Source organism: Haemorhous mexicanus, chromosome 4, assembly GCF_027477595.1.
Source record: "Haemorhous mexicanus isolate bHaeMex1 chromosome 4, bHaeMex1.pri, whole genome shotgun sequence".
NCBI classification, from domain to species: Eukaryota; Metazoa; Chordata; class Aves; order Passeriformes; family Fringillidae; genus Haemorhous; species Haemorhous mexicanus.
The window spans coordinates 53,746,079-53,774,059 of record NC_082344.1 but is presented as its reverse complement, the minus strand read 5'-3'; the positions used below and the strand labels follow the sequence as shown (position 1 = coordinate 53,774,059).

Here is a 27,981-nt window from a genome sequence, read left to right as displayed (position 1 = left end):
TACAAAAGCAAAACTCCTATGGCTTACAGCAGGCATCTTCAGGGTATGCTACTGAATTTGTAGAAACTCTCCAAGGCAGTGTGAAATATGTTTGGCTTCTAATCTAACTATTTTTGCTAAACCTGTTTTATTATAGGAAACTGTAAAAAATACTAGCTTCATTGGCTTGGCTGGAATTTTTTTTTTTTGTTATTATTTAATTAATTGTGCACTGCTATGATTGACCATCAAAGAATTTAAATTTCCCTTCCTTTCCAGATCTTGAGAAGATGACATGCAGGCTTAATTTTTGAGAATTTAGATGCTAAATCTTTAAAAGGCTTTTTGTTTGTGGTATTAATTGTTTATAAGAGTCCCTTACCTTGATAGTCATTCTGCTCAGTTCCAGTATAACCTGCTACAGTTAACTAGGGTTTTTCTTAAATTGTGTGCATATATGATGATTATTTCCAGCAATCCTTACCCTAGAAAAATGTCTAGCTTAACAACAGGGTTAATAGTAGAGCTTGCATCTGATGTTAAAATTGACTTGAAGTAGTCTAGTGAATTCTTGACTGATGAGGAGAAGAAAATCCTCTTCATTTGCTCTTTTGAAGAGAAACCCTATTTTGCTGGTTTCGGCTGTTCAGAGGTCTCATCCCCAGTACTAAAGACAGCTTGATTTTGAAATCAATCTTGACAAGCTAAGATTATGAAAAATAATACTGCTATGGCTTCTTGGCTTTGGCATCATTGTCAGTGATTCACAGAGCACTTCACAGGCTAAGGAGCAGCATGGTGGAGGCAGGGGAAGCAATTCTTTAATTCTACTCAGAATGGATGGATGAGTAAGGTAAGAGAGAAATGCTCTTCATTAATGGCTCCTTCACAGAGTGTTCTGCATGATCCCTGGCTCATGATCGAAATAAGACAGGCATTTTTGCAATGTGTGATCTGATCCCACTGTGAGTTTCAGAAAGAACATCAAAGGAAAAGTTCTCTGATGGCTTTTTTCTTATACTGTTCCAACATCCAAATTCTCTCTACCTCCATCTGACTTTTCCACAGTCTTCAGATGAATCCCAGCCCTTCAGTTATCTACAAGCTATATGGAAAGTGGCTGCACATACTCTATGTAATGCACAAAACCCAGGAGACCTCATCCTGATACTGTAAACACATTCCCTCTGTCTTCGTTTCCTATTGGTGTTGGTAGATCTCTGCAGAGTGCTGCAATCAGGAGCAATCAAATGACTGGGTGGACTACAGTATCATTTAATAAATAAATTAAGCTGTTTCCTGCAGTTCCTCAGACATGCATTGCTGTGTCTCAGGTTTTTCTCACCAACAATGAGGACGCAAAATCTGTGGAAAGGTTAATACGTAAGAGTTACAAAACTTTATTTTAGCTCTGATACATAAATACAGCAAAAATGTGGGTCAAGGGTTTTACATGATGTATTGATAATGTTTGGTAGCACTGCATCATCTGAATTCCTTCACATGGGGTGGGACTCTTGGAAGGAGAAGTTGTGAACTGAGGATGAAGAAAACTATTGTCTTCCACTCTGGGACCTTTGCATTTCCAGAGTGGCAGGAAAAAGCTCCAGATGATCTTTCCACTAAAACCAGAAGGCCAAGAAACTCAAAGGAATTTTTAGCTCAGCATCAGGTCACAGATTGGCACAAAGAGTTAAAACTGTTGCTCTGACTTGAGAAGCATAATCTTGCTTTTGCAAAAGCAGAGGCTGATTCCCATATATAACTGTTTTCAAATGGGAGCAGAATGCCTGCATGGCTACAGAGGACAGGGGGTTGAGGTTAAAAATCTCTCTGGGGCTTTCCCAGCATTGTTCTTCATGAAATGCAGAAAGTTATGCTGTTGTATGACAGCAGATTGTGGCTCTGGTGGAGGTTAGAGGCCTTTCTATATGTCTTAAAGCAAATGTAACTCCCAAATCCAAAACTCTAACTTTAGTCTTCACCTGCATATAAATATTCAAGGAAATTATGGAACTTATAATGATTTAATTTCTTGTGCATATTTTATATCTAATATCAGTGTATTGGACACTCCGTTTTAATTCTACTTCCAACAAATACTGAAAATTCTTTGTCCAAATGTCTACTTTACCAATCTAGAAAATTCTTAAGTAAGAGATTTTTTTTTTTTGTCTGCTGTTAGAGAAGGGAAACTTCTGTGTCTGAGGAAAAGCACTGAAGTCATCCTCCCCTGTTTTTCCTCTGAATTCCTTGTTTTGAGTATTAACTTCATGCCTTTGATGGCAATTTTGCTTATATTTTCCATTTTCTTTTTTTCCATTTTAAAAAGAGTCATGGTGTGTTAGCTGAAGTCTGCTACTTGTCAGTGAGCATTTCCTGACTGTGTTTGGGAAAGGGAGAGGGATGAGGAGAGGCAGAAGTGGCTGCCTTGTCTCTGTCAGGCTGGTGCAGGCAGGGATACCCAGTGTGCCAGGATGTCCAGCCATGAATCCCTTGGCTTTGTTTCTGTGCGATTGTTGTGATTCATTTCAGTGGGCTAACTCACGTATATTGCAACAAAAACAACTCTGGAAATTTTTTCAGTCCAGAGGCATAAATGCAACTATGTAATCTAAACAGGAAAAAAAAAAAGAATAAAAAAAAGACAATAACTATGTAAGTATCTTTTTTCTGTTTGTTGTTTTCCGGATTCTGATGAAGTTTTTTTGAAGTTGTAGTTTGGCAAAAAGAAGCTACAGATTTAGGAGTATGCATGTGCAGTGTCTGTCATCTGACAGTGTTTGGATCAATTAGATAGGCAAGAAAATATTTTGTTTTTCAGAAAAAATTATGCGTGCAAGGAAAAGAAGGTATCATAATCGGTGAGTACAAAAGTGAGTCTTGCCTGCATTCACAGAAATTATATAAAACCTTAGCCTAATATCCTACCCCTCCAAACTCAATTTTTATTTCAACACGGGGGCCTTCAGTTTCGGAATAACATGTTAAAAACCCCAAAATCAACAAAGTTTAATTGGCTCAAATGATCCTTTATTAGAAACATCTTGCCTGTTCCAAAGGGGAGCAAAAGTACTCTCTAAACATTTTAATTGTGAACATGCAGGTCTTCAGTCTTGCTGGGACTTTGCTTTCTCCTTCTCTCAGACCAGAGCCACTCTGCCCATGTCACTGCTCTGCTGAGGGTGCTGGGCTGAAGGGCACTTTCTGGCAAGGCAGGTACTTCTGCCTGCTGGTGCTAAGGGCTGTAGGCAGTGCTACCCTGATCTCTCAGCACGGCCCAGGCGCATGGCCACTGCTCGGAGTGGAGGTGGTGGCTCTTGTGTAGTGGTTCCAGCTGGTGGTTCCAGCACAGGCAGCTCTTGCATTGCAGCTCCTGACATCCAGAGACTCTCAGACTGGCACAGCACAGCAAAGGGTGAGATACATCCTGTGAGGAGATGAGCATAACGGGAGAATAGGGGTTAAAAATCAGGCTGGTGAAGTTGCAGTAGTTTTACCTCCCTTGTCTTTCAATAATTATTTTCTCCCAGGAAGCAGTCCTCAGTTAGATTTGCAGATGTTCACTTGCTGTGGGTGCCCTCCAACTATAAGCATCAAACCAGATCTAAAGATCTATATAGTTTATGAGGGATGCACTGCAATTGGTGGGAGAACCTTCTTGCAGTACCCTACACAGGAAAAGATCACTATTTTTTTCTAAAAATGCATTTCAGTAATAAATGCTTTGTAACTTCATTCCTTTCACTCATTTTGCTCTGTGTTAGTAGCTTCGGGGGAGAAAGTAAGCAAAGCAGTTATAGATAGCTATGGGACAATTTAATGAAAATTCACAGGGGTAGCTCTGGGTGACATTCCAGTAAGATATAGTAAAAAACTTGTCTACCAGTGCTTGCAGGATTTTATCCAATCATTTCCGTTCATTGTAGTTCACTACTGTCTCTAAAATAATAGCTGAATAATAGTTTTGATTCTGTACTTTTTATGTTTGGATTTCAACCAAGACTCTTGAGTGCATATTCTGGTCATAGGCAGATCTGATATTTGTGGTTTTTACATCCACCCTCAATATTTGTTAGTTTTTCAGTGCAATGCTTAGTTCTCCATTGCATTACTGGCTTTTCTTTTTTTTTTCTTTTCTTTTTTTTAACAAATTGTGTGGAAAAAACTTGCATTTCAGCTTCCCACATTAAGGGCCTTGAAATCAATAGATCAAAGCCAGAGCAGACTTGCTGGAAGTGGTGCAATCTCAAACTGTGTTGAAAGCTTTTGTTTTCTGCCTTTTTCCTGTCTCTTGGTGTCTCCCAAGAGGAGGAAGACCATGAGGGGGGTCTCTGTGCAGGGAAGGGGAGTATGCCATCTTTGCTTGCTTGGGGTGCAGGGCTGTGTGACTAGAAGGAGCTGATTTTCACAGCAGCAGTGGGGGCAGGCTTTGCACAGGACGAGGAGCTCCAATGTGAAGCACCAAAGCAATGGCTTCCCGTGGCTTGACCTGGTGTCCAGTACACCCAGGAAAGAGGTGCTGTTGGAAAAGTGCTCCTGGAGAAAGGACTGTCAGTGTTAACTATGAGCAGGGAACATTTCTCAGGGCATGCAACTTCAGCCAGGTAGAAGTTTTAGAATTGAGAGGGATAACATAAGCATCTTGTACACAAAAACATAAGAAAAGAGCAAAACATAAGCTCCTATTTTTGTGTTTGGTGGGGAGGGAGAGTGCTTTAAACTTAGAACTGCAACAGCATGAAAGCTGTAAATGGTTGGTGAAGTGGATGTGATGGAGCCAACGAAGTTGAGATGCTTCCACGTGTGAAAATTTCTTGCTGCTACTCTGTTAAGAATAAGCTTTTATTTCTTCAAGAAAAAACAAGTTAGAGAAATGGCTCTTCCCCAATGTAGAAAGCTGCTGACAGGGGCAGAAGGTCACTTCCAATGTGCACGCTTGCATCCTTTGTTGTCCAGAGGTGTATCATAGCTGAATTCCTTAGGACAATGGCATGAAATGAAAAGAGCTGCTGTCTGACGAGTCTTCCACAACCAACTGCATTTATAGGTTGCCATGAAAATGTCTTGTGAACGACTGAGCTTGAAGCCAAGTGTGTTGACCTGTGCACTTGTCCTACTCCTCAGAGCCATGATTTCTTCCTGCCAGAAGTCTAATGAGGCTGTTGGAGGGAAAGAGCACGTTTGGGAATTTCTGGACTGCTGTAACTATAGCTCTTTCACTCCCAGTGCAGTGACGGAATACTTGAACTAATACAAGTTAGGAGAATTACAACTTTGTTCTTACTAGTAAAACAAAATGCCCCTTTTTTTTTGTTCATCAACAGCTCATCTAACTTAAAATATGGCTTTTGACTGAAGGGCTTTGGACCATTTTGCTTTCTGCTTGTGTGGGCAATGCTGGGGGATTTTTTTTTTTTTTTGTAAATGACTGCCCAGTAATCCATCTGTTAATGCACAGAAATATAGGTGGCAAAAGGCACTCACTTGATGCATTTGTCACATGGATTCTGCCCGCTCTCTGCCTCCTATGTGCCTTAGGGACTTAAAATATCTTTATATAGGATAATGGTTATTGTGAGCTGACTTGAGTAGTTGATGTGCATGGTCATCCATGTCCCTTGTATCTTTGTGTCCTGGTGCATATAATTTCAAGGTTTTTCTTCTAAACTTGCAGAGAAATAAATAAATTTAGGAAATTTAGTTGAGAGAAGGGAAGAAATGAGAATTAACAGAGTCTGGATAAAGAGCTTCAAGAGAACACATCCAGTAACAGGCACTTTAGAGAATATAAGCTAGATCAGGCATGACTAATCCACTGTAAAATCTCCTTTTCCCCAGGACATCCTGGTTGGAGTGGAGATCTCAGGCCCTGATCATGTTGCAGGCAAGATGTAGCTCTTTCTACTGGAAATATTTGATAGCAATTCTGACTAGAGTAGGTTTCTCAGCAGGGCTTAATAGAGATTTCCTGGTACATTGTTTCTGTGAAGTTGTGTCTTCAGGAGTTCTGCATTTAGTATTCCCTTCTATCACGTATTTAGTATTCCCTTCTATCACAGTAGAAAGTGAGAAGCAGAAGTACAGACAGATAGCAAATTGCCAGATCATCTCTTTGGAAGACACTTGGACTCAACTCTCAATTCCAAATTGATCCTGCTCTGTTTCTGAAGAGAACAATTGCTTCTTTCCTTTACTGCTTCTGTCTTTGTCCTGCATAAACCCTGTTTTTAAGACAGAAGATGGTGGAGGCAGGTTTTAGTTAAACTGTAGAGTAAGCTCCTGGTTTTGCTTTGAGGTTGGGCTGAACATGTTGCTTTCCAGGTCTAGGCAGTTGTTCCCCTAGTCAACTTGAACAGCATTTCATCCTGACAGCTGTTTTGCTGACATTATTCCCAGTTTGTTATTCATTGGGATTAAGGGATTTCTGCAGCCAGAACTCTTTGCTGGGAGTGTGCTGTCATTTGGCAGACCATTAAACCAGTAATTCTACAGCGCTTAAAAATTTTAATTTGCCCTACATTCTTCCTATTTGGAGTTCCAGCTTAATTGCTCTGTGGGCAAAGAATAAAAATTTACTATAAATACCCTTATTTTTCTCTCTGTTCCCCTTCCCACAATATTTTCAAGCCAAAACTTTAAGAGTCAGATTTTGGTAAGTATTGCTTTTTCCTGAGATAACACAGGTGACATGTGTGGGCTTGGGACTCTGTATACAACATTCCTTGAACACTGAGTGAAGCCCATGAGCAGCAAAGTCACTCAGCATTCATCTGCATTGTTCACTCTCTGAAGATGATTACTGTAGTTTCCAGATTTGGTCCCATGGGCAGCATGACCCTGGGAAGAGAGTACTTGCAGTGGTGGTGATGATGACACTGGTACTCCCTCCTTCTGCTAGTGCTGAAGGAGGGAGTACCAGTGTACTACCTGGTGTAGTAGTGGTGTCCCTCCAACGTGATGTCCTCGCCTCTCAAACCACTGGCAGCAGTGGTTCTTGCCAGCACAGCTGGGTTGGGTGAAGAGGAGAGTGCTTTGTGTTTTGCGGACACTTGGTGCTTGAATGGTCATTTCTTTCACTTCCCTGCTCCTTGGCAGTCACCTGATTGTAAATTGTCTTATGCTTTGAGAGTTACAGTTTTAAGCTAATGTGTAAGCAATCCTCCTGTAATTAAAATCAAGGATCAGTTCTCTTTTGGATCTGTAGCTTAGTTTATCCTGGCACTGGTCCAGGCTGGATGGAGAAGCTGTTTTGCTCTGCAGGCTTCTTTACTGCCGCTAAGCAGGTAAAAGGAAGAACTCATCCTGGGTTGCATGCTCTCAGAACATCTGTTTCTTTACTAATATGTTTCTTACTGGCCTTGGATCTATTGCACAATGAAGATAATGTTTAGCCTATGTGTTACTCTGTCATGGTTTGCATCCAATTTCAGCTCTAGTGCCGCCTACTCACACATTGTATCAATAATGTTTGGTGTAATTCTAGAAATAATTGTGATAACCCCTTAATTTTTATCATATCTGCACTCTTTCCCTTAGCTCATCTATTTGTCCTTCTACCAGAGGACATTGAATGAGTTTGGTATGCTTCTGGTGAGAGCACTCACAGGCATGAAAGGGGAAAAAAAGCGTTTTTTATTATTAAAAAGAACAAAGTCTTCAATAAAAAGGCAAAAGGACTCATGTCCCTTTCAACTGGAGATAAATTTGTAACACTGTTCAGCTGATGTGTCACATATTTTTAGACTTAACTGACTTTAGTTTAAGACACTACTAATTTTACTAATACCAGCCCAATTTATATTTGAAAATCTTTGGAAAAGCAGATGTGTTCATGAGTATGAATTGGCACAACAGAATTCTGTCTCTGGAAAGACACAATAGTATTAAATAGTACTGAAAAAGTATAAAATTCCTTAGATCATGTCTGTAATCAGAAGGTTCATCTTAAAACTCAAGACTGTCAAAAATGACCTGCTTTTTTGAATATCATCAGCAAAAAGATTTACTGGGTAAGTACTGAGGAGTATTTTTTTTTTTTTAATAAGAGAATCAATCTACATATCCATCTTTCTCTCAAAGATCAAATAATTAGAATTCCTTTCCTTCTCTGTGTCCTGTGTTGTACTTTGCTATCCCAAGGATGGTTTAGGGTCACATTGCAGACCAAGCAGATGATCCAGCTAAGCTTGTTGGAAGTGGAAGAGAACTTTCTGGGCCTTTGTTGTTTTTGCAGTTAAAGTAAAAACTGCCCTACAAAACCAAAGCCCGTTGGTGCCCTGAAGTCCATCAGCTGGCTTCCATTTTCATTTTTACAGAGCAGACTACAGAGATCACTCTGTAATACTTGTACTACAAATACTGCTTGGAATTTGATAGCCTTTGAAAGTGGCCCAGACTGGAGCCGAGATTATAGCTCAGGATGATCTTGTTATTTAGTTCCTGGTTGGGAGATTTCATAACTGTGTGTCTTGAAAGACCATATTTTGTATATTTTCACCCTTGGTGATAGTGTCTCATTTCCATATTGAGTCCAGACGTTTATTAGTTTTGTTTTCTAGCACTCTGATTTTAGGGTAAATTTTTTAACTTTAGATAGACTGAGTCCTTCTGGTTTTTTTGGTAGTTGTTGTTACCATAAGATTATATACCAAAATTTTTACAGGAGACTTATCATATTGCATTAGAAATCTAACGTGCTAAGAGTAACTTGGCATTAGTCAGTTTTCTATCTTTTGTTGAGGCTTCAAGTTAGGGTAGCAGATGTAAATTTCATCATCCAAATGGGAAACAAAATTATTTGCATTTTGAAGTACATTCATGATTTTTTAAAAATCCATTATGATAGCTTCAAATACCACAGAATTCAGTTGGTATAATTTTGCATAGAGCTGAGGAAGGGCCTGTGCATTCCTCCAAGAATACCTTACTTTCTATAATTACCAATAAGAGCTTTCATGTATACAGTACCAGAAAATCCAGCTTCACACCCCATGAACAGCAGAGCTTGTAAGAAGACAAGGGAATACTAATGCAAATGTATATGTGTAGGATATTTCTGGGCTAATGCTGGAGGTTTAGCCTCCACTAGAGCACGGGCAAACTCTTTGACTACAGAAGAGCCCAACAAAACTTCTTCCACTGGGCTTTTAAAATTGTTTTCTTACTACTTTTAATTTGAACGTATAATTTGATTGTTCACTCTTTTGGCACTTCATCTCCTGACCTTTGCTTGCAGGATTTGTTAGATGGAATTGCATGTACAAACTTAAAAATGATAAATCATCAAGAGGTGTGCTGTATTCTCCTTTGGAAAAGAGGCAGGCTTTAACCCCCCTCAAACGGTTCCCAGCATTTCAGGGCCTGATCTCACTGAAGACAGCTAAATGCAAGTGAAATAAGAATTATCTCAGTAATATGTTTCTGTCTTCAGTCTTGGAGAACGTGATGAAATTTGCAAGGTCAGGCCTGCTAAAATAACACAATAGTGTTGTCTCTGCAAGCTCAGTTTCCCTTCATGGGCATGCATATTAAATACGTGGTCACTGCTGTGTTTCTCCTGAGTATCTCTTTAGTGCACAGAATGAATAGCACAGCTCTCAATGAACAGCTATTCAGTGTTTCATTTTCTCCTCACTGTTCAACATGCAGTCCTATGCCATGTTCTTTGTTTGCAGTTCAAACCAAATTCCAAGGATGGAATTACTTTCTCAGACTTCTGTGCTGCTCATCACTAAAGTATCTTTGCAAAAAAGTTCTGTGCAAACATGAACCTTATTTCATGCCTCCACTGTAAGTGTCAGAATTGTGGTGAAATTGATTCAAGACTGTATGCTAATTTGAGACTCTTAAGACCTTGTATTCTTTGCCATGTACTTAGCATTCCGTGGCATTATAGAGGCACAGCTATGGCTCTCTTCCGTGTGCTGGGATGCCAGGCACTCACAGCAAATGAGCAGTGTGTGCCTGGTAATCAGCTCTCGAATCTTGGTGCCACTGATTGCACTGGTGACACCACTGAGTACGGTGGCATCAGCCAGGACAGTACTCAGACCTCAGATCAAGCGTGTTAGCTGGCTGAAATACAAGACCATCTTTTCAACTCCCTGCAATTCTTTCCTGCTTTTGCTGCCTGCGTACAAACTGTACAGGCAATGAACTATCAGTGTCCTTGCCTGAAATGCTGGGCTCTAAGGCTTTCAATCTCAGTCTTCTCTGATATAACTGACGTAATAAATCTGTCTTGTTTTAATACCAGTTCTTTATTCTTAATCATTCTCAGGCAGTTCCTTTTCTCCTGTCTTATTTCCCTTACTCATATCTCACTGGATTGCTTTAAACTTGGCACCAGCCAAAGTGAAGGAGCAGTGTGGTGGGTGCTGTTTTATCCCAAGGTTTGGGACTGTTCTAACAGGGAAGAAGTGGGGCTGAAATGCCCCTAGCTAGGAAACCTTTTTTTATTCTATCAGGATACAGTCCTAGTGACTTATTTTTCTTGCTAATAGATGATAAAATGCTGTAATTATAAGTACTTTTCTGACTAGCATTGCAGATCTTCTGCAGATCTTCACCTCCCTGGGTAAAGACAATTAAAGAGCTTGTCCAGCACAAATTTTCTGGTTTGCTATATACATTTCAGCTGGAATGTACATTTTGCATGCTTATGATCACTTTTCAGAAGGAAGAAGTCATGATGAATTAGTAGTTCATACATTAGGAGTTCTAAAAAGACGTGATAGGAGAGAGGGCTGGAGAGGCCAGCCCATAACATCTGTCCTACTGTGTAGCGTCATCTGTTCCTTGGTATTCAGGTTGTCTGAAATTCTGGCTGAAATTCAACATGTGAAGGTTATTAGATCAAATTTTTTCTGTCACAACGGCTGTGGAAGCTTATTTTGCCAGTTTGTCCTGGTAATGAATCTCCTTGCTATCGCTATGCTTTTCTAAATCTTCTTTATTTCAGTAACATCATAGGTAACTTCCATGATTAGAATGAAAAGTCAAATGAAATTATTCATTTAATACCCACTATGCCCATTATTATCATATAATAGTATTCATTTGGAATTCTCTGGTGTCTAATCTGTTTTGTGGCGGATTTAAAGTAGGGATGCTTATTTTTAAGTTAAAAAAATCTACAAATTTCATTTTCCTCTTTTGATCAAGCTATGAGGTGTAAAAATTGCCTAAGGCTGTTTCTTACATTTATAAATAGATACATATAATTTTTTCTAGTGGTTAAATGAGAAAATAATTAATTTCTCTGTAATAATGGAGACTACACTATAATAAAGGGTACATAATAAATTTTACTTGGAACCATAATAAATTTGACTTAACACTGGTAAGCAGTAAATCAGTTAAGGGTCATGGAAGTAGGGTGACAGAGTCTAAGTGGTATGTCTGATAGAAGCCACAATACAATAATGTTTTGAGCTTAATGTGCTAAATGTTCATAGGTAGTGGGTATTTGGCAAAATAAAGGATCCCTAAAGGAATATTGTGCAAAATAATCTAAACAACCCTAGTTGGCTATTTTGCCTTTTTTACTCCATAGGACTTCTTCGAGCAGGTATGAGTCTGTTACAATCCAGAAGGGTCGATGCAGTTGTAGAGACAGCACTGTCTCTACAACTGCATTTACAACCCTTTGGTTGTAAAATATGCCAACTATTTTTGAGGCCGACTGTCAATAAGTTCAGGTCCTACTAGCTGGTGATTCCTCATGAAACTAGGAGGCTTAAAGAGAAAGTGTGTGTTAAATGTGCACACAGGCACACCAACCATGCAGTCAAAGTGATGTCATGTTTCTCTGCAGCTTGGAAGGCTCTAGGGACAACAAAATGATAGTACCACATTCAGATAGAAGGGAAATTTCTGGCTCATCATGCCTTGGAGACCCTTCAGGTTTTAAAAAAAATTGTCTATTTGCAAAGGACACGGTGGCCCTTTAAATGTTATGATAAAAGCTTGGAGTTTGCACCTGGTTTTGTGCTGTCAGTAACATGAGCTGGTTTATCTGATATAAAAGCTCCAGAGAATCAGAAAGCTATATATTTAAGTTTTAGGATGGCATTTGTAAGACTCCTATTACCATTTTTACAAGATAAGTGTTGATCAGAAAGGAAACCTTATCTGTCTGTCTTTGAAGCACAGGGTCTACATCATACAAGTCTCTTTTGGTGTGCTGGCATGAAATCATTTCTCAGAACAATACTTGCACTATGACAGTGGGTAGAAGTGGAGGATAGGCTCCCAAATGGGGACACAGGTAAGCAGAATAAAAGTTTTGGCTGGAACCCTGGGAAAATGCTTGCAGCCAGTGTCTCTTGTGGAAAAAGAGAAGAAACTTGAGATTCTAGCACAAGGTAGCTTTGTGCAGGTTTCTGTTGATGGCAAAGAGAACGTGGAAAGTTGCATGGCAGACACTTGATAACCAGGCACCAAAAAAAATGCCTTTTTATGTTAAATCCTGTAGGTGCAGGTGGCTTCTGAAAAACTGAAAATATCCCCCTTTTCCCCAAAGTAGCTGACCATGAAGTAAGGGGAGGAGCTGGCAGAATGAATCCGGAGGAGGGTTTTTGAAGCTGGAGCGTGCCTGTTCCACTAATTTGATCCAGACATTATCTTGTAGGTCTCTAGATAAAGCCTCATATAAAGTACAGAAGGTACTTACATCTGCTGGCAAGAGTGTGATCATCATAGGTGGAGCTTTTTTGGTTTTCCTATTCTTTAATTATGTGTGAGCACCATCAGTTTTTCATCTGAAAATCAGGCTGTGTGCTCTGCAGAGGATGGGAGTGGGCAGCTGGCTGCCTCCCCAAGTGCTTTCTTGGGCACCCTTGCAGAAAGCCTTATGGAAGACAGTCACAATTTACCAGGGTTTATCTAGTTACTCTAAAACTTGGGGGTTGAGGTTTTGGGCAGTAGGATATGTCTTTGCAGACTCATTTATAGGTTTTTTTCACTTGATTTCTCTGAATAAGGTCTCACAATATTTGCCTGAGAATCTTATGACTCTCAAGCATTTTGAGTAAAAATCTGTGTTTTATTGATGCTCACTTCCCTCATTAGATGCTACTGAGATCCCAAATTCTGAAAACAAATATAAATTGGGAGGAAATAAACAAGCAGACATATACACATGAAAAAAAATTGCTAAGAAACTCTTAGATTTGAGTAAACAAAGTTGATTCAGAACTTTGTAATATCTTACCAACTCTTAAAGAACTTGATGGGCTTTTTTCCAGTACTTAAATAAGGGCAGTGAATGAAAATTCTAAAGCTAGAATTTTACATCATTGGCTTTATCAAAAATTTGATTGTTGTCTCACTTGAACTAAATATCTGAGCTTTATGTAAGCTATTTGCTTGGCATATTAATTTTTGACTGGGCAATATGGTGTTGAAGTTTAAACTTGTTCTGTAAATTCAGTTCCTGTGGAGATTATTGTGACTGCCAGCATGAGGAGCATCACCATCTCTATTTCAGGGGAAAATGAATTTCAACATAACAATGCTATGACAAACTGAGTTGAAGTTCATTTTACAACTGTTCCCAGGCCTTTATGAGTCAGGATGACACACAGAGACTGAAGTAGGATTTTGATTGTCAGTCTTAAGCTGGGTTTTATTCCATCTAACCATGTATGGAAAGTTGATTATGTGTAGGTGCAGGACACCTGCCCATTTCATCCCTCCCCCTTACGTTCAGTTAAGGGCTTGTGGTTAGAGGAAGGAAGATGGTGATCAGCTTCACACAGCTGGAGGCAGCTCCTGTCACCTGATGTAGGCTGGCCCTCATCTCTAGCCAAAAGACTACCTGTCTCTGAGGGCTGGCCTCAGAGATGGCCTTTGCTATGAGGTGAGGCTTTCTGAGCACAGCCAGCAACCTTTTCCATTGTGCTTGGCTGGCATCCTGGAAAACAGACTGTTTGTGGATTTTCTTTTTTAACTCTCTGTAGCAGAGATCCTCCTCATCATTGCTGAACCTGGTAACGTGCTTGGCTTCTACTGGGGGCATCTGCCAAATTTCTGACCTAACTTGGCTATCAAAAGGCCCCTAGGTGCTGTTTTTGCATAGCACATTTAAGAGCCTTGACGCTTCAGTAAGGATAAGGATATCTTTTATGTGCAGCTCTTCCACCCAAGCCCCTGAACCCCTGTGGCAGTATTTCCCTACTTCCATGCAGTCGGTTTCTGGGGCTTGTAACTGTGAAGAGTGTTATTAGGGAGGTAATTTTCTCTGGTGTGAGAATCACCCCTCTTTCCCACCGTTTTCTTATCTCTTGCTTTGTAGATTTTAGCTCATTTTAGAGTGGAAACAGGACCTAGTTCACAGCTAAGTAGATGAGTCCTTTAGTCCTTGATAACTGGTACCCCATGGTGTATGCACACAGAATCTAACCAGATAATCAGTATGAAACACTTGTTCCTAATTGACTTTGTCCCAACAGCTCTAATAGCATCGTATGTGGGAACAGCTGTAGTTCTCCTGCATTCTGTGTAAAATCTGCCTCTGGGGTAGGCACACAGGTAAATAGGTATTGTCTCCAGCTGGACCTGGGAATGTGCCTTTTGAACTAGGATATCTGAGGTGAGCCAGCTGTGGTGCCCAGAAAATGTTCTATAATAAATGGGGACATTTGAGTGCCTGCAGTGCAGAGCCTGGCCTGTCAGTTTGGTGACAAGACTCATCCAGCTGTATCACTGATGCAGCTCAATGGGGAATACTCTGGAAGGAGAAGGCTATATTGAGAGCACAGCTTGAGTGACGCCTGTGGCCATCTTCAAGCATGCCATTCCTTTTCTAAAGCATACACTGAAACCAAATATCCTGTCACGTCCAACTGTTCCTGGAATTCCCTCCTCCTCCTCCTCCTCCTCCCTCTCTACCAAGATCCTGATTCTCTCCCTCCTCCTCTGTCTCATCCCAATGGTTGGCTGGCCTCAAGAAAGACCTGGTGTCAGCCACTCATCCTGACCATGAGACTTGCAGTGTTTCCCCTCTGTTTTTAAGTGCTGACCACACTGCCACCAGAATCAATGCCATGGAGATGGCTTGCTCTCTTCAGTACCTTTTTTAGCCCAGTCAAAACCCATCCTAGAGATGGGCTGATCCACTCTAATGCTAAGCAGGCCCTGCAACACCCTGGCAGGGCTTTATCATTGAAAAAGTGTCAACTGGAAATGTAATAGGTCATGTAATAGGTCAAAATACACCAGAATGTGTATTTAATGCCTGATTCCATTGCAACTGATACTTGGTTTGATTGTTTCCACTGCTGCAATGCCATCCATCAAGGAGGGAACATGGTGGACTGGATTATTGACCAAGCCTCTAGGTTTCCCAGGGGCAATGGGCTCAAAGAAAGGGCACATAAATTTGTATTTTTAAAGTTTTGCTGTGTAAGTTAAGCCAGAAAAATGTTGTGTTCTTGCTATTCTCAGAGCTATGAGGTGAAGGCTGTGCTGCAGTGGCAGTCTAGTTAAAAGGAGTGGCTGCTCTCAAACGAGCTGTCAGGTGCTGCTTCAGCCCAGCCTTTCAGTGCCTGAGGCTCATCTCAGAGCACAGCTGTGGTGCTCAGCTCTGTGCAGGGCTCCTGGGGGCACAAGTGGGCTCCCAGGATTTTTCTGTTTAATTCAAAGATGAGAAAAAATTAGCTGTGGGAAGAATAAAATCTAAACCCAGAACTTAAAGGACTGTGGGATGATGATTGACATATGCAGATTTTAGGGAAAACATAGTTTGAAAACTACAGCTTTGTCTTCACAAAACAACCCAGTGTTCTTTCAGGGAAGGTAAAGATATCTCCATCCTTTTCCTCTGCACATCAGTCATTTAGAGGTGATATATATTCAGGGATTCAGATTTTGCAATGAAATGAGCTCCTGAAACGGGTTCCAGAGATGCTGTACAGAGTCAGTGCATTTTGGAATTTTTGGGTTTGGTCTTGTATTTTTCTACATTTTCTTAATCAACATGCTCCCCTCCCCATCCCTTCTGGAATCTGTATTATATGTGGCTTTTTCTAAAAGTTGTGTTTGCATGTGGCTTTGTCTTTCTTTTTTTTTTTTTTTCCCTCTTCTTCTGCTTTCATTTTCCTCCCTTTAAGTGACAGTTATGAAATTCTTGGCATTTCTGGACATTCTTATATGCAGTTGATGTGTGTGGTTCATTCTCTCCACTGAATAGCAAAGAAGAAGGATAGGTTAGGGTTCCTGTAGCAGTCTGCCTAAATCCAAAGAGAAAAAAAACCCCACAGCTTTTCTTGTCTTTGAATTTCTGTGGGTAAAATGAGGCTATTTCAAATCTCTGTTGCTTGTTGGTATATATAGATATATATGTTCACTAAACTACTTTGCCAGTGCCAGGGAGGGCAGCTGAGGTAGTCCTGCCTTGTGCGAAGTCCAGTGGTGTGCTCTTGTGACATTGCTTACAGCTGCTGGGCTGAGTTATCTCAATTAGTTATGGAATTAATCTGGTAGCAAAGGGATTGTTTATCTTTTACCAGAGAGGTCTTCAAAATAGTTCAGTTCTCAACTCTATTGTTTGGAGCTTTTTTTTTTTTCTGTCCTCTATCCTTAAGCTTTTGCAACAAGTCCAAATGGCTTCTTCTTTTTTGGACAAATTTAGAAACTGCTATCATGTTCCTTGCAGCTTGTGGCATGCAATAGAACTGGGAACAAATGGCTGCACAATGATATATTTGATGCCATTTGATCTATGGAATGCTACACCCCCAAGTTTCTTCTCCAAGTTTCAACCCCCTCACTCCTGTAGACCTGTCTAGAGGTTTAATATTCTGCCAGTTCCTAAAAACAACAAAATCATACGCATACTGTACTGAAAGACTGAGATAGCAAAAGTTTCCTATTTGCAGAAAGTGATGCTAAAGTCTTTATTACCAAAAAAAGAAAAAAATCAAATCCTTCAGAAATTCAGAGTTTGTCAGTAAATCAGGGTTGTGGAGCTAAGTGGCATTCTTAGTGAGCATTTGTGTTGAGTCTGTGATGTGAAAAAGCACTCTTAAGCTGCAGTTACTTAAACCTTCCTGCGCTCTCCTGGCTTGCTTTCTTGTGGGATGTCGAAAGCTTTCATTGCTATGCAGTTTTTCTCTCTGTGGCTGATGCTGTGATCCTTTTGCTTTCTAACTCTTCTTATTTAAGCAAGGAGGAAATAAAAGCTCTTGTTCACAGATTTACTGAACAAAGAATTATTTTATTTTTTGCTTGACTGTTCAGAATTAGCAGTTTATTGGAAGAGTGCTTCTAACTTATAGCTGTAGGAAATACAGGTGCCAGCTGTCTCACACAAGGGCTGTCACTGATTAATTTAGAAATTGGCAATAGACTCATTTCAAAAGTGCAGTTTTCCCACTCAGCTTTACAGGGCTCATCAATTAAAAAGTACTCCTAGCAACCAAATTTTACTGTATTTTTTCAAACCATAACATTAATGCATTTGCATTATTAGTGAAGGTAGGGTGGGCTTTGGGACAGCCCTGTTGCTGCTGAATTGTCTCATTTTTTTAAGGCTGAAGGTTGCCGTATTTATCAAACAGATTTTACCTAGCAGCCTTGCTCTTGGCATTGAGTCCCACTGTACAAATGAGTGTTGAGCAGGTGATCCAGCTCACATCTAGCAGCCCCAGGCAGGGCTGAGTCCTGGCATGGCTAGTTGCCTCACAGGGATCTTGGTGACTTCTGTTCTGTGACCATTACAGTGACCAAAGACGTAGCAGTAAGCCAGCAGCAGGTAGAGTTGATGGGTGGTTGATTTGAGAAGCAGGTGTGTACTAAAACAAGGAAAGGCTTTGAGTGGCTTTTCAAAGCATTGTCCACAAAAATCAGATTTGTTACCTGGTGTGCAACAAGTCAATAAGTACACACGTGAGAGAGACATTGGTTGTTTCTTTTGGAGCACACCTACTTTTTATTAAACTTTTTATTATTTATACATTTTAGCAAATAAAAGATTTAGTGTTCATTGACTACTTGCTTCTCATGATATTTAGTCCCCATGCTCAGTCTTTCTCCTCTTTTGAGTCTGTGAGTTTCTTGGGTTGGTGGTCACAAGCCTGTGGTGATGATCTCCCCCTACCAGAATTATCTTTTACCAAGTCAGAGCTGATTTCAGCACAGTGGCTGAGTTGGCTCTTTATTCGTTTTTTCCTTATCTTGGGAGTTTTGCCAAATATCCTGGCGGCCAGTGAATTCTTTGTGTCCATCACCTGTGGGCATCCTTCTTCCCAAGCTTTGCTAACCTCTGCCTAGGTCTGAAATCACTGAAACATCAAGCCTTTAACCTTAATATGGCAATTCTACCAACAAGGAATTTGATTTTCTAACACCCAGGCATCACTTAGAGTTTGCTTGTTACTTGCTCTCTGTTTCAAGGGTTAATCTTCCTTCCCGCTGATCAGACCTGAAAGCACACAAAGATCTAACGTCAAAGAACACCATTTCCCAAGGAAATTTTACATATTTCAAATTTTGTAACAGGAAAGGGAAGGAAACATTGGAAATTCAGTGGAAAGAAACTATTCGGCTTCAGACACATCTGCCCTGTTAAGAGCATGGAGAAGACACAGTTTGAGAATGGATATTCTGCAAATAGTTCCTGTAAAATCTTATGGATCTGTGTCTCTTTTTGATTTAAAAAAAATGTTTAAGAGATGCTCTGCTGCTCTTCACGGCCCTACCATGAATGGTCTCTTGCAGTGCACTGTGCAAATCTCCTGCTGGGGAAGGGACAGCCTAAAAAAATGATAGATTTATGTTTGGCCTCTGACTATAAATTAAAATAAAATTTTTAATTTGGAGTAGTGCTGATGTTTGACTTTCCATAAATCTTGTCTAATCAGTATCTTACCAGCATTTCTGATCAGCTGGAACACATGGTTTAAATCCTCTGAAAAAGAGTTTGGAGGCCTTATGTACTCGGATCCTCCATCTTTTAATGGCTGCTATGAAATGCCATCAACAAATTTATGCTAGTATATTAGTTTTCCTCAGCTCTACAGGTCAGAGTACGTGTTGGCAGAAAGGGTCACACGTTTAGGGGAGAGACAGGAAATGACATTGGACAGGAAAAATGGCACTGCTGATAAAAGTGGGATTTTGGCCTAAGTTGTGGTTGACAAGTATCAGAATTGGAAAGGTATCCTTTGTTTTGTGTTGAATGGTGTTATGATAGAAGACCTGGACAAGAATATCCCATTTAGAGTAATCAAGCAAAATTACTTCCCTGTAGAGTTTTTTTGTGGAAGAACTTTTCAAATTGTACATTAATATTGCCCTCTTCCTTTTCCTTACTATAAAAATCACCCTTATTTGCACATCTCTAAAATATCTGTAATACAGCAGATACATACAAAAGTATAGATTTTTTTTCTCTCTCTTCCCTGTTAGGAATATTGATTAGCATCTTCAAAGAATAAATGGAAATAAAGATCAAAGAAATTTTTTAATGGTGTAAACAAAACACTGCAATATGGAAAAATGTGACGGCATTTTTTAGGTGGCATTATCTCTGTCTGAAACTACTAACAGCATGTAACAAGGATATTAGGAAGTATCCAGTTTTCAGCAGCTTTACTATGTTTCTTCTTCAGTATTTTAAGTGTTCTGTATGAAAATGTATCTCTGCATGACATCGAAAAGTGTTTGGAAAAATACAAAAGAAAACAGAGTGGCAAAAATCTAGAATAATCACCTGACTCCTAGAATTTAATATACACTGATTATTTATAGTTATTGTAGTTACAGTCCTAAAAGGCTTATATGAGACAGGAAAACATCTAGAGGAGGAGTGTTGTTCTGCCAGGAAAATTTTAGTAATTAAAGCTATTTCACAAGAGCAAATGGCTGAGGAAATGTTTGTATGAATATTGTTCTGTAGAATTCTAGTAGCTTTGAAAATGTCTTCTGTTTCTTACTTGGTTTCATTTAAAAATTCCCTCCCAAGTAGTTTATGATGTTAATCTTCAAACTGAGTTGGCATAGAAGCTCTTCAAAAATAACTGCAAATGTGAAAAGATATGGCAATACTAAATACACAGTTAATATAAGAAACAACTAGCAAAGAGACCCAAGAGATACAAGCTACCGTATTGTAGAAAACTATTTGTCTTTTAAAACTTACTTTTTGTCCAATAAAATTATGTAAAATACCACTTGCATATGTTGTATTATTCTTCTGACCTATGTGTGTTGCTTCAAAACCAAAACTGGGGCAGAAATGCAAAAGTTTGTTAAATGTACGTAGAGCTAGGACAGCTCTCTGACCTTTTACTACAAAATTGCATTGTGTGGAGACTTACAACTAAGGAGGAGTCCTCCCTTTTATATGACTTATGGAGAGATGCAAGTGGCTGTCTTTCTGTTTATCTACCCAAACTCTTTTGTAAGAATTGTGGCTAGGATGCTCTTGCCACAAAGGTTGGGACTGAAGTTAAAGACTGTCTCTGACTTGCAGGTTGCTTGTGATCAAAGTAGTAATTTCTTTTGCAGTCTAGTGTGAACGACAACATTTGCAGGCACTGTTTTGGCCTTATTCTTTTTTCAGAATAACTTAGTACCTCTGGTGGAGCTTCATGTAGAGCAGAGAGCTGTGGCAGCTCCGTGGAGTGGAGCTGGGAACTGCTGTCTGCATTAGGTCCTTGGGGTACCTGGCACATGAACTTGTATTGGCCCATTACATGGCACAAGATTCAGTGAATAGAGAGAGAGTGTAGAGTCCTTTGGAGTCTTTTCTAGGTCTTAAGGTTTTGAGCTATGTATTTGGCTTCTCTCACTTGCTTACACCTTCTGTTTGCTTATTATAGTCTTAGCTGAATATAGAAAATCAAATCTTCTTGCTTATTGCAATGGAACATAGTGTCACATGCCACACTTTTCTTCATTGAGAATTTGGTTAACAGAACTGAGCTTCAAGTTGTTTCTCAAGAAGCTGGTATGATAGTAGTTGCTAATTCCTACAAAAAAAACCCCAAAAAAACCCCACTTATCTTTTGTATACCTCATCCTAACATACTGCGTTCAGTCCCTAAACCAAAATTTTACTGATGCTTTAGTAGAAATGTGAAACAATCTTGGTATGTAGTGACTCATTTTTGCAGTTCAGTCTTCCTTTTGGGAGAAAAAATTCTCCCTCTCTTACATTCTTTCTGTCTCTTTCACACTTTGGTACAGGTTGTAAAGACATTTCATGTGTCTACTGTGTAGGATTTCCTCAGTGTACCGATTGAAAGCAGATGTGTGAATATGCACACGCACACTCTCCCATGCTCACATACGGTCATATGGAGCTAATGAATTTTGACTGAGCCACAGATGATGCAATAAATCTATATGGCAGGTTTGGGAGTGTTGCCACTTGTAGATATATGCATATGGTATGTCCACTTTCCTTTCTGCTCTCTCCTTCTCCAATATTACTGGTATTTAAACAAAAGACATCAGGATGACCTTTGGGAATGCTAGAATGAACATATTTTTTAAATTTGCGACTCTTTAAAAAGTTAAATGCAATTCTGTCTGCATTTTTTGTTTTCCCTCCAAAATTATGAAAGATCCTGACTGATTTTCATCCCATTAGCATTGTGTCTCCACAGTGTTTCATTGTGGTCTAGAATGAGACCAATGCCTAAGTTTTGGTGGGTGGCATTGTTTTGTTTTTAACATGGAAGACTAAAGCAGAGAAATACTTGGAATTGATTCTCTGAAAGAATGGAGTGATTGGAGCTCTGTATGGAAACAAAATCAGCCTCCCTAGCAGTAAAGCTTAAAGATGACATAATCTTCTATATAATTTATTTCCATTAGATTCATCCTTTATGTAATCCTCTTCCTATTGACAAAATAATTGGGGGCTGTGTTGGGTTAGCAAACCGTGCTTTTCTGTTCAGCAAAGAGAGGAAAACCAAGCTTCTTTCTTGACTTTAAAGACATTTGCTTTCTAACCTGCTCCTGTAGTTTTTCATGATTTCTCGAGTCATGTCAGTTTTATGGTGAAGGCTTTGTTAGAAATGCACACCCCACACCTCCTGCAGAACCTTTATCCTTTAGAAGGGAAGTAGGTTTTGCCATGCATTCCCACCTGCAGTACCTGTGCCACTCTCATGCTCTGTGGGTTTTGCTCTTTGCCATTATCAGTGACTCCACGAACTAGAGGAAGAAAACTGCAAGCCAAAAAAATACTCATTGAAAATCAGCTTGGGACTTTGGTGTGGGTAATGGCCAAGACAAATGATTTGGCTGTTTGGACACCTTTTGATTTGTCATCCTACATAGGGCCTCCTTGCTAGCTCCTACCTACAAGATGACAGGAGAAACCACTGCAATTAGCTATGACAAATCCAGCCATATGTAATGTAAATAGTTATAAATGGACAGCCATATATACTGCTGTCCATTGCCAGTCACCACTGACAGGGAGTTATCAAGGGATAGAGGTGTCAGTAAGTGCATTTATCTGCTTCTTCTATAGTAATCCATGAACCCTGAGCTTTTGTTTTAAACCATTCACTCTAGAGAGTTGAGAACTTGTTTTCTCTTGACTTTTAAGAATCTTAAAATACAGTTCAATTTGCACCTTACAGGAGACAAAGTACAATTAAGAGCATGAAAAACTGTCATAGGTTTTAGTCGAGTTTTTTTGATCCTTGCTAAAGTTATTCCCTTAGAAATTACTGAACTCTTCCAACAAGCAAACAACAGACAAGGAATTTAAAGTGGATATTTAAGCATTAGAGATCACTTTATGTTTTCCACCTGCACCTTACAAGCTGCAGAATTCTAGGAATTGCCTCTCGTATTGTGAAGACAGCGCTGCTGTAGTACTGGAGTTTAGTGGTAGCTGGGAGTTCAAAATAGTTTGTATGTAGGAGTGAATAATCTGTAGATGTCAGAAGGTGACTTAGAGAGTATTTTATATTTATTTTTCTGATAATTTTGAGGTTTTTCCTGCTGTTCTCCAATCCTGACTGTTTCAAGTTTTGAATAAACAGTTTTTCAGGATTGATTTTTTAATGGTTATTTCAAACCAAGCCATTTTGATATCTTCTTTTTGTTGGACTTGGGTCATATTGCATAAAATAGAATATTCTTTTAGCCTTTAATAAAACATGGTTGGTGATGTTTAGTTATGAACCGTTATGAACGTGGTTGAGAGGTCTTGTGAAATAATAAGACTATAAAGGTCACCCTCCAATGCAAATTTGGTCTTGAGCTGACTGAGCAAAAAATGTTTAAAGGAACAATTTAGCCACAGTGCCAGTAATGTCATAACTTAAACTTTAGTATCTAAAATTGTTTCACTTTTTTCCACTTCCTAGATTGTGACTGTGTGCATACATTTGTGGTGACTTCTAGAGAAGGCGTTTGTGGTAGAAGACTCAAATAAGCAACTAAAAACATGGTTTCATGTCTCACAACACATGAATAGGGTAATATGAACAAATTAATGTGATTTTTGTCAAATTAATATGAAATGAATTAAGAAAGATTTAAAGAACTCCATCCAGATTTGCTCTCAGTGGTAGAGGGCAGGAAAAATATGTCCAGCTTGTTAAAAGTCTCACTAACTGCAAACTTTCTGTTAGAGGAGATCAAAGACAGGTATGCTGAAAAACGGTACAAAAATTGCTACAATTGTAGGTGAGAAAACGTCTTTTTTTGTTGTTGTTTTTAGAGCCAAGTTTTTTAACTGAGAAAGCTGTATAGGTCTTACGAATTACTTTAATGTCAGTGGGGTGTCTGCTTCATGTCTAGTGCTGACTGGTAAAGCTTGCAAAGAACAAAACCTTCAGTAGGAATTCCTCTCGGGGCTGTTTCAGCCAGTGTTTGCTGATAACAGCAAACACTGTATTACACTATGTGTAATACTGTAATCATGCTTTGAACAAAAGCCTTTTCTAGTGATATAGCAAGGTAGCTCTCTGCCCTCGAGAACCCTGCCCATGCAATGCATGCTCTAGTTTTCCTATTTCCCTACTGACCTGCAGTACTGCAACTCTCTAAGCTTAGTACAACAGGACAAGTCAGTGAGAACAGTGCAAAAAGTCTACCTAAACTGTCTCAACTCTAAATCTCATTAATAGTGTTGGCTGTACCATGTGAGCAGCAAATTGCTGCTCATTGCTGAAGCTTTGTTGTTGATCACTGTGCCTTCAGTAGTGGGTGGCTTTGTACTTGGAGAATGGAGAAAACCTGAATCTCATTGAATTTCAGAAAGACTTAACATATGCACCCCTGGCTTGGAGCCTGCACCTGTGGTTTTGGAGCCTGTCTGGACATTCAGATATGGCCAAGTTTTCTCCAAAACAGCTGTTCTTGTAAGATTTAGAACAAGAAGAGGAAATCTCCCAAGAACTGCTGATTGTTGTGGAACTCCTTGCCATTTTGGCAGAAAACTTGCTTTAAATACTGAGGACAGATCCTAAAGTGCTTAAATACATAGGAAACTTTACACACCCGAGTAGTTCTGCTGTACTCAGAGGACTTCTATCTCTATGTGGAAAACTGCTGATGTGTTTTGGTGCTTGCAGATTCAGGCTTGAGTAGTACTTTCCTGATGATCTTCATCTTCCTTAAACTCCGATCCACAGATGGAAGACATGGAGGCAGGAGTTTTAAAGTTATGGGATAGGCAGAGGCTGTAATAAAAATAGCATAAACCTAGATCTTAAGCATATTTATGCATATAGAAATATACACATCAATAGTGTCAGGTCTTAAAGCTGGGGAGAGAAGAATGAAAGCTAAGTAATATTAGACACCTTAAGTTATATGGCGCATCAAGAAAAGGAAGTAATTAGTTTCCTTAGGAGCCTGTAAATCAGTGGAGTTGGGTTCCTTTGGTTGAGCTCTTGATGGAAAACCCTTTAAAGTTAGGTAGCAAAGTTACTTGGTTGGAATCACCTTTCTTGGCAAGTGTCAAAGCATAGTCAGTATAGTCAAGAGGATGCAACTCCCAGGGCTGGTGAAACCCAAGTTCACTAATTATTTTAAATGACTGTATAAGAAAGTAACCAGTAATTTTTCATAAGCATGAATAAAAGTGGAGAAGTGACTTCTTATGCCAGATGATCATATTCAAATAAGTGTAAAAACTAGAAGTTTTTGACAGAAGGTGAAATGCAATAGGAAAGGCAGCTAGGATCAGGTACCTATGGCAGTGCTGAGAAAGGGGCTTTCTTGTGTTGCTTTTGAAAATGTAAAAGCTAGTAAGCTTCATTCTTTGTGATGTATCTATAGGTGTGAGCAGGGACAGCTGTCCATACTTGTGCCAGGCTAAATAAAGATCTCAGAGGAAAGCAAAGAAGTCAACAATATGCCAAAGATGTATAATACATACCCTTTTTTCCAGGAGATATGCCACATATGATCAAGTTGTAACTGTGCTACCAGTTACTCCGATGCTTGAGATCATCTGTTTTGTGTAAAAGCTCACAAGGGGAAGTTCTATGATAATTTTTGGTGGTGCTGAGATGTTAGGATAGACCAGCTTGGGGCAATTTTTCTCTGTCTCTCTCTATTTTTCAAAAAAAATGAAAGATCCTTCCTCCTCCCCACACAATGTATAGGCACATTTCCAAAACACTACTAATGAATGCACTAATTTAACAGCATGCAGTCTGTAGTGCCGGATTTGAGAACTTTCTATGCACAGATGGAATTTTTCCCCCCTACAATGAACAGATGAAGTGAGAGACAAAACAGGCTTCTTGGATTTCCCAAGGGATTTCTTTGGTAAGACACTGAAACCCTTCTTTTGTCAGGATAGACTGTGCTTTTCTGTCAAACTTCCATGTTTTGGTTCAGAGTAGTCTGTGGTCAAGTCTGTGACTTGTTTTCAGAGTTCACTTTCTGAATATGTGTGGCTTCCTATTGCAGGCTTGTGTTAAAAAACCCCAACACTTCTTAAAATGTGGAATGCTTAGAGCTAGAGCCAGCTTGTGGAATTGCTTTGAAATGAGACAGCTTAACTGCTCAGAGCTGGGAGATGGAATCTGCTGCACTTTTGTGCAACTCCTTGAAATCACTGTGGAACTGCTTTAGTCAAAGATATTTAATTTTCCAAGCCAGTGAAATTTACTGCAAGAGTTACAGGTTATTTGTGATTCATATGCCTGCCCCAGTTTCATATGAGTTACTAAATTTTGTAGAGGTGTCAACAGAGACTCTCATGGGATGTAGACTCTGGTTTGGTGGATGCAGTGGAAATGTTTAACCAGTTTTAATAGGGCATGAAGTAAACTAATTAGATGGTATCCAAGGCAGGAAGACCCTTTTTCAGAGACAGTGCTGTGTTAAAACAAAGGGATAAACTTTTACATTAGTACACAGAACTATGAACGGGTGAGAATCACTTTATATCATTGCAGCAGTTACTCTGCAGATGTGGTTCATTGGGTTTTGCAAGCTTCGTTTCAAAATGAATCTGACTGCTTTGGCTTTTAAAGAATTTTTTTCTTTTGTCTGTGAAAACATGTGGTATCAACTCATAAAAAAAAAAAAAAGGAAAAAGGAAAACCTCAACAAAAAACCCTTTACTGCATATTGCCTTTAGCAGTAAATGGTTACCAACTGTATAAACAATGAAAAACTTAATGAAAGTCTGAGTTCACATATGTCTTGGTGTGTAGCATGTCTTCAAGTCTCTCAGCTTTGAGCTAGCATGAACTGAGACTGTTATATGGGCATCAGGAAATCTTGGTCAAAATGAAGCATTTTCATTTTGTTGTCTGGGTTAATTTTGTAAAGGTTACAATATCAGTGAGGCAAACCTATTTTCTCTACAGCTTGCTCATTGTTTTTGCATCATGATAGGGGCAAGCCTTCATCCACACTTGAATCCTGTGTTTTGGGGTCAGATGTTTTTTGAAATGTATGGTTTGTTAATCCTAAATTTAGTTTTAAGGTTGAGACAGCAAACTTGCCTAATACTTGTTTTAAATTCAGTAGGATGTCCCATTTTTGGGCTAATAGGGGTATTGGAGATTCAATAGAAACCCTTTGTTGAGTTTTTTTTAACCTGCAAAGTACACTTGCTGATTCTCAGGTGTATTTTACCTGAAATAAGGTGGAAGAAAATAGTGGAACAGCTGTTTTGTCATCTGAGTACAGCTTGGGTAGCTGGATCAGGAGTGCTGGATCTGCTGGATGGGGCAAAAAGCACAGGTGTTCTCTGGAGTTTGAGCCAAACCAGAGTTTTTGTTGGGTAGGGAGTGCTTGTCAAGAAAAGGAAATTGTCACTAGCATGCCAAAAACATTTCCTGGAAAAACTTTTTAAAGAGGTTAGTTTTCTGGGATCCATCAGGCTGCATGTATAATGTTGTGAAGGACTTGTGTCTTGGGCGTAGCAGGAGCTGGAAGGACACGGGAGCAAAGACCTCGTTGACAGCACTTTTGGTTTTGGGGCTTTTTAGAGTCACCTTACATCTTACAGGGGGTAAAAAAAGCAACTGTGTTTCACTGTAAAGTGGATACTTTAGTCTTGTCCTATTAAATCCAAATAAATATGTTCTATTTTGACCTTCCATTGATTTGAGCTTCGGCTGTTTGAAGTTGGGCAGATGTTGGTATAGCTTGTTTCTACTATTTTATAGAAGTTGCTGTGTCTATGAGACAGATACACTGTTTGTATTGCTAACTAGTCATCAAAATATTTTAACAACACTTTCTCCATGTAGTTTACATAATTTAATGAGCAGATCTCAGGTAGTTCTCAGGTGCTGCATTCAAACTGTATTTCAGCTTTGGTCTTTTATTTTTGTCTCCTGTACTGATGGCTTAGTAACTAGATGATTTAGATTTTTCATTTCTGAATGGTATTACATGAATTTTTAAACTGTTAATTATTTTAATTTTCTTATCATCTTAATGCATACACATGAAGCCTTCTCCTGTGCTATGTGAGTATTTTGGTAATGTAACAACCTCCAGACATTTTGGTTGGTTTTAACTAAATGAAATAAACAGGCAACTGGCTGTGTA

General features: G+C 39.4%; 1 protein-coding gene across 3 annotated transcripts in view; it reads left to right on the top strand.

The window, feature by feature from the left end:
* The window catches only part of LIMCH1 (LIM and calponin homology domains 1), a 174,412-nt gene that overhangs the window by 7,088 nt on the left and 139,343 nt on the right, over positions 1-27,981 (top strand). The window lies entirely within an intron of this gene.